The sequence below is a fragment of the Myotis brandtii genome, unplaced genomic scaffold (assembly GCF_000412655.1).
Source record: "Myotis brandtii unplaced genomic scaffold, ASM41265v1 scaffold77, whole genome shotgun sequence".
NCBI classification, from domain to species: Eukaryota; Metazoa; Chordata; class Mammalia; order Chiroptera; family Vespertilionidae; genus Myotis; species Myotis brandtii.
The window spans coordinates 2,852,010-2,859,178 of NW_005371082.1; the positions used below are offsets into that span (position 1 = coordinate 2,852,010).

Consider the following 7,169-nt stretch of genomic DNA (forward strand, 5'->3'; position numbering starts at 1 on the left):
GGAGCCCCAACCCCCCTGATGGGCCCTGCTCTGAGAGTGACAGGGGGCAGCGCCCCAACCCCCTGATCGGCCCTGCTCTGTGGGTGACAGGGGGTGGCGCCGCAACCTCCCCATCGACCCTGCCTTGGGTGTGACAGGGGGCGGTGCCCCAACCCCCCAATCGGCCCTGCTCTGAGCCTGACCAGGGGCTGCACTTAGGGATTGGGCCTGCCCTCTGCCACCCGGGAGCAGGCCTAAGCCAGCAGGTCGTTATCTCCCAAGGGGTCCCAGACTGCGAGAGGGCACAGGCCGGGCTGGGGGACCCCCCTCCCCCCGCCCCCCGAGTGCACAAATTTTTGTGCACCGGGCCTCTAGTCTATACTAATAAAAGGGTAATATGCTAATTAGATTGGGTTGTCCAGCCATCATCCAGATGTCCGACTTCCTTCCGGACAAAGCCATGGTGGTGGAGGCCGAGGAAGGGGCCGTTAGGGGCAATCAGGCTGGCAGAGGAGGGCAGTTGGGGGCGAGATCAGGCCGGCAGGGGAGGGCACTTGGGGGCGAGTTCAGGTTGGCAGGGGAGGGCAGTTAGGGGAGATCAGGCCAGCAGGGGAGAGCAGTTAGGGGTGAGATCAGGCTGGCAAGGGAGGGCCGTTGGGGGCGAGATCATGACGGCAGGGGAGGGCTGTTGCGGGCAACCAGGCTGGCAGGGGAGGGCAGTTGGGGTGAGATCAGGCCTGCAGGGGAGGGCTGTTGGGGGGGAGTTCAGGTCGGCAGGGTAGGACAGCTGGGGGCAAGATCAGGCCGGCAGGGGATGCCATTAGGGGTGATCAGGCAGGCAGGCAGGCAGAGAGGTTAGGGGCGATCAGGCAGGCAGGCAGGCAGAGGGGTTAGGGGCAATCAGGCAGGCTGGCAGAGACAGTTAGGGGTGATTAGTCCAGGCAGGCAGGTGAGTGGTTAGGAGCCAGTGGTCCCAGATTGTGAGAGGGACAGACATCCCCAAAGGGGTCATCAATTGGAGAGGGTGCAGGCTGGGCTGAGGGAACCACCCCCCCGACCCGTGCACAAATTTCACGCACCGGGCCACTAGTACTCATATAAAACAGTTATAAATGTGGTTTATACTGCATGTTATTTAAAAATATACTTTTAAGAAGGCACTTATTATAGGAAGGTGCTCCCTTTATTTTCTCCACCCTTCCCTAAAGTTTTTGGATTGTATTTGTAATAGTATTTATTATACTCTTGAGTATAGTTATTTCTATACCACGGGAAGATTGTCAATATTAATTACTTGTAGAGAGGACTGGTGTGAAGGAAATAGGAAATAAACAAGTAATTTTTTATTTTTATTGCTTTAGTTTGTTAGCTGGGTTCAGTATCATTAACTTTTATTACATTCATGTCTGAATTATAGAGTATTTTTTTGTGATTTACTAAACACTGATCTAAAAGTCCTTTATTTTCATGCTAACATTTAACAGCCAATCTTGAAGTTTTCATGACTGGTGAAGGTACAGCTTTATGTTTTGGGTGTGCTCTTTCTGGTATTGATATACTTCTTAATTCTTTATGATATTGTTAAGATAAGACAAATTCTTATGATAACTAGCTTTTGGACCTTGCCAACTTAACTTACACCAACTTCAATTTCTTTGGGATAGTTATTTCATAGAGTCATGAGAATTATGTGAGGCTATCTATATATGTAAATTACTCAGCTTATACTACATGTACATAAAATAATGGTTTTTAGTGATATTTCCACCTTTTTCTTTGTAAAATTGCTTATAGATATAGCTTTATCTTGAAAATAATTTTTTTAGAAATTAATAATTGAAAAGCCTTATAATTTAGATAATATCAATGTTGTCTCTTGTTATAGGCTGATGCACTTAATACCTGTGGCATTAAATGATTTCAGCAAAAGTGTCCCAGTTGTGGGGATATTCTGAGTTCTGTGAAACAAAGGCATTCTTTTCGTGTGTCTTTTAGGGAGCTGTAAGATAGTTGATCCCCACAACCACAATTCTTTGAGAATAAGGATCCTACTGCTTTTTGTGATACTAGTAACCCACAGGAGTACAGGCTGTTGTCCTCATGCTTGTCGTAAGTGATATTATTAATGGGATAATGCTTTTTTACCACAAAACAGTAGCTTCTCTTCACCTAGTCTTCCTATGATTGTTTTATATTTTTTACTTGATTCCAGAATTCTTCAGAAGTTCATTCTGACATTTTTTGCCAGCTCATTAGTTTTTTAGGGAGGACATAGCCCTGGAATTGCCCGCTCTGCCATTTTTTGGTGATGTCACTACCAAGATTCTTTTTCAAAGGAAGATGTTGTAAACTGATTTCACTTCAAACTAGTTAGAAACTGGAAGTGAAAATATATTTAAAACTATTTTTAACAACTACAAATTGTGTGTGGTATACTTAATGTCTTAGTCAATAATATAAATCTCAATTTTATCTGTGGAATCTTACATATTTTCCATGTAATAATAAGAAACAATGTAAGGCAACTGAGAAGTATAAAAAGCAATGAGGAAACATTTTCTTTTGCTTTGTGATCATCTCTGGGGCATTAAAAATACTAAGTAGCAATAAGAGTAATTCATTGCTGAAGGAGAAAAGTAGAGTACAGTAGAAAAGCTGGCTTACAACTTGGTGACTGACTATGAATTAGTGAAGCCTTCTAACCAGCCTACTTTCATCCTCCCTGTTCTCCCATCCTGCCATCTTCCATTTAAAATATTGAATACTTTAAATGGGCCTGGCGGTGTGCTAATGACACAGATATAGGGAATAGTTAGAAATGGTCCTTACCTCTACAATGCTTATTGTAATGTGGGGGTATCATGTAATGTCTGTTCTGATATGGATGACTCATATGGGTGTGTAGAGAAAGGTCATTTTGTGGTTACTGGGAAGGCTTTCTGGATTAAGTGATACCTAAACTGAGGTTTGGAGGTTTAATGAAAGTTAACAAATTTAAGGGTTGGGAGAGAACCCTATATCATGACTATTTAATACCATATATGAAGAATTTTAAATGAAATGACAGATGGCATAGCAGCAGTGTTCCTTATGACAGTTGGTAGGAAATGGGAAGTAGAGGAAACTGAATCTGGGGTGTTAAATTGGGGCATTAAAAGTAATGTTTAGAATTGAGAGTTTATCCAGAAGTATAAATTACAAAGAAGTCCAGCTGGTTGATAATTGTCTAGTTTGATCTAATTAATGAACATTAAATTATCCCATACTAGAGGCCTGGTGCACGGATTCGTGCACCAGTGGGCCCTTTGCACCGGTGCACGATCGGGGCTGGGGAGGGACTGCAGGAGGGCTCCAGGGTGTGTCCGGCCTATCTCACCCAGTCCCGATTGGCTGGACCCCAGCAGCAAGCTCCCCTATTGGACAGAGTATCTACCCCCTGGTGGTCAATGCACGTAACAGTGAGTAGTGGAACAGTCAAGTGAACAGTTGGACACTTAGCATATTAGGCTTTTGTTATATAGGACTAGAGGCCTGGTGCACGGATTCATGCACTGGTGGGGTCCCTCGGCCTGGACTGCGCCCTCCCGCAACCCGGGATCCCTCAGGGGATATCGGACTGCTGGTTTTGGCCCAATACCCGCAGGCCAGGTCAAGGGACCCCACTAGTGCACGAATCCATGCAGCGGGCCTCCAGTATGCATATAAGATCTTTGGTTAATCTCTTCCCCCCCTACCCACTTCCGCCTTCCTCTGTGATTCATCAGTCTGTTCCATGTTTCCATGCCTGTGCATTGAGCATCTGCCCCCTGGTGGTCAGTGCGCGTCATAGCTACCAGTCGAATGGTCAAACGGTCACTTAGGCTTATATATATATGATCTTAACTAATAACTAAGATTTAAAAATAAAGTTATTTAAAGACTGTATATTAAAAAGTAAAGATACCTAAATTGCTAGTAATTGTAAACCTTAGTACTTGCAGAAAATAATATATTTCTAAGTCAGCATTTTATACTCCAGATTTTTATGCAGTATTAAAAATGTTTATTCAAGTCCATTTGGCATACAATATTATATTAGTTTCAGGTGCACAACATATTGATTCCACATTTCTTACTTTACTGTGTGATAATCACAATAAGTTTAGTAACCATCTGTTACTGTGCTAAGTCATCAGATATTAACATATTTTTTGTGCTATACACTATATCCCCATGGATTAATTATATTATAACTGGAGATTTGTACCTCTTAATCAGCTTTACCATTTTCTCCCATTCCCTCCACCCTCTTCCCCTCTGGCAACTAGTTTATTCGTTTCTGCAGTTTTGTTTTTTCTTCCTTTTTTTGTTTTTTTTGTTTAGATTTCTCATGTAATTTACTTTCTCTGTCTTATTTCACTTAGCATAATACACTCTAGGTCCATCCAGTGTTGTCACAGTAGGCAAGATTTCTTTTCTTTTATTTTGTTTTGAGGAAAGTTGGGTGATATCTTTATTGCTTTGAGGGAAAGGGTGCTCAGGAGCTCTTGGTGTAGAGGGCTGCTTCCTCTTCACCTTCACAGGCTTCTGGCTGCTTCAGATGGCGCTGGCTCTGCGGTTGGCGGCTATGCTCAGATCATGGCCATACTTGTTCTTGTGGACCATGTGCTGGATGCTGCTCCCAGGCCTTCTTGTTGATGGTGGTCCACACATAGGATGTGGCAGGCTTTCGCTGCCCAGATCTCTGCTTCATGATGACCACCACATCTTTGCCCTAGGGCACTGCTCCACGTCCATTGTAGTGAAAGGAGTAGTGGGCCTTAAGGTTATTGGGTTCCGTAAGTCTGCTTGTTCTTCTTGATCAGGAAGCTGAAGCAGTTCAGTATGATAATCCATTGCAGGTGGGCAGACATGGCATGGCAGCTCTTCATGATGCCACAGCCGGAGATTGAAAGAGCAAAATTTCATTTTCCTTATTGCTTGAATAATATTCCATTATATACATACTAGAGGCCTGGTGCACGAAAATTCATGCACTTGGGGAGGGGGGCTCCCTCAGCTCGACCTGTGCCCTCTCACAGTCCAGGAGCCCTTGGAAGATGTCCGACCAACGGCTTAGGCCTGCTCCAAGAGCGGGCCTAAGCTGTCAGTAGGACATACTTAGCACGGCCACGGAGGCTGGAGAGGCTCCCACCACCACTGCTACGCTCACCAGCCATGAGCACAGCTCATGTGAGAGGATGCAGGCCAGGCTGAGGGACCCACTGGTGCACTATCAGGGTCGGGGAGGGAGGTGGGAGGTTGACCAGCCATTGAGGGACTGCGGGAGGACTCTAGGGCGTGTCCAGCCCGTCTTGCTCAGTCCCGATCGGTTGGACCCCAGCAGCAAGCTAAACTACCAGTCGGAGTGTCTACCCCCTGGTGGTCAGTGCACATCATAATGAGCGGTTGAGCAGCCTTAGCATATCATCAGCATATTATGCTTTGATTGGTTGAACAGACTACCGGACACTTAGCATATTAGGCTTTTATTATATAGGATGCTTTCATGAACATACGGGTTGCACATTTCTTTTCGAATTAGTGTTTTTGTTTTCTTTGGATAAATACCCAGAAGACCAATTACTGGGTGATACGGCAATTCTATTCTTAATTTTTGAAGAAACTCCATGCTGTTTTCCATAATGGCTGCACCAGTTTACAGTCCCACCAACAGTGCATGAAGTTTTCCTTTTCTCCACATCCTTGACAACACATCTTATTTATTGATGGACATTTTGATGATAGCCATTCTGACAGGTGGTATCTCTTGTGGTTTTGATTTACACAACCTACTAAATGGGAGAAGATATTCACAAATGATATATTAGATAAGGGGTTAATATTCAAAAATAAATAAGGAACTCCTACAACTCTACATCATGAAAGCCATACTGTGCCCTGGCCCGAGTGGCTCAGTTGGTTGGGTGTTGTCCCCTGAACCAAAAGGTTGCTGGGTTTGATTCCAGGTCAAGGCCACATGCTTGGGTTGCAGGATCAATCCCCTGTAGGGGGCGTGCAGAAGGCAGCTGATGGATGTTGTACTCTCACATTGATGTTTCTCTCTCTCCCTCCTTCTCTCTCTAAAAATCAATAAACTATTTTTTTAAAAAAACAACCTCATAATCTGATATTTAAAAATGGGCAGAAAAAATATTGGCAGAAATTTCTCCAAAGATTATATACAACTAGAGGCCCGGTGCACAAAAATTTGTGCACTCGGGAGGGGAGGGGGGTCTGCCAGCCCGGCCTGTGCCCTCTCCCAGTCTGGGACCCCTCGGGAGATAACGACCTGCTGGCTTAGGCCTGCTCCCGGGTGGCAGAGGGCAGGCCCAATGGCTAGGTGCAGCCCCTGGTGGGGCTCAGAGCAGGGCCAATTGGGGAGTTGGGGCGCCACCCCGTCATGCACAGAGCAGGGCGGATCGGGAGGTTGCGATGCCACCCTCAGTCACGCTCAGGGTAGGGCCATTTTGGTGGTTGGGGCACCGACCCCTGTCACACTAAAGGCAAGGTCGATGGGGAGGTTGCGGCGCCACCCCCTGTCACGCACAGAGCAGGGCCGTTCAGGGGGTTGGGGCGCTGCCCCCTGTCACTCACAGAGCAGGGCCGATAAGGGGGTTGGGGCGCTGCCCCCTGTCACTCACAGAGCAGGGCCGATAAGGGGGTTGGGGCGCTGCCCCCTGTCACTCACAGAGCAGGGCCGATAAGGGGGTTGGGGCGCTGCCCCCTGTCACTCACAGAGCAGGGCCGATAAGGGGGTTGGGGCGCTGCCCCCTGTCACTCACAGAGCAGGGCCGATAAGGGGGTTGGGGCGCTGCCCCCTGTCACTCACAGAGCAGGGCCGATAAGGGGGTTGGGGCGCTGCCCCCTGTCACTCACAGAGCAGGGCCGATAAGGGGGTTGGGGCGCTGCCCCCTGTCACTCACAGAGCAGGGCCGATAAGGGGGTTGGGGCGCTGCCCCCTGTCACTCACAGAGCAGGGCCGATAAGGGGGTTGGGGCGCTGCCCCCTGTCACTCACAGAGCAGGGCCGATAAGGGGGTTGGGGCGCTGCCCCCTGTCACTCACAGAGCAGGGCCGATAAGGGGGTTGGGGCGCTGCCCCCTGTCACTCACAGAGCAGGGCCGATAAGGGGGTTGGGGCGCTGCCCCCTGTCACTCACAGAGCAGGGCC

The 7,169-nt window shown here is 47.4% G+C and overlaps 1 protein-coding gene, 1 long non-coding RNA gene and 1 pseudogene across 2 annotated transcripts in view; 1 reads left to right on the forward strand and 2 right to left on the reverse strand.

Moving 5' to 3' along the window:
* LOC106724223 (neurobeachin-like) overlaps positions 1-7,169 on the forward strand; it is a gene marked incomplete at its 5' end in the record, with an annotated part of 217,421 nt that overhangs the window by 58,661 nt on the left and 151,591 nt on the right. The gene's annotated exons all lie outside the window — the stretch shown is intronic.
* Positions 4,375-4,871, reverse strand: LOC102263083 (annotated as a pseudogene).
* Positions 6,246-7,169, reverse strand: part of LOC106724230 — a 14,051-nt gene continuing 13,127 nt past the window's right edge. The window contains exon 3 of the long non-coding RNA XR_001359971.1: positions 6,246-6,256. This is a non-coding gene — a long non-coding RNA (uncharacterized LOC106724230). The remainder of the gene's footprint in view (positions 6,257-7,169) is intronic.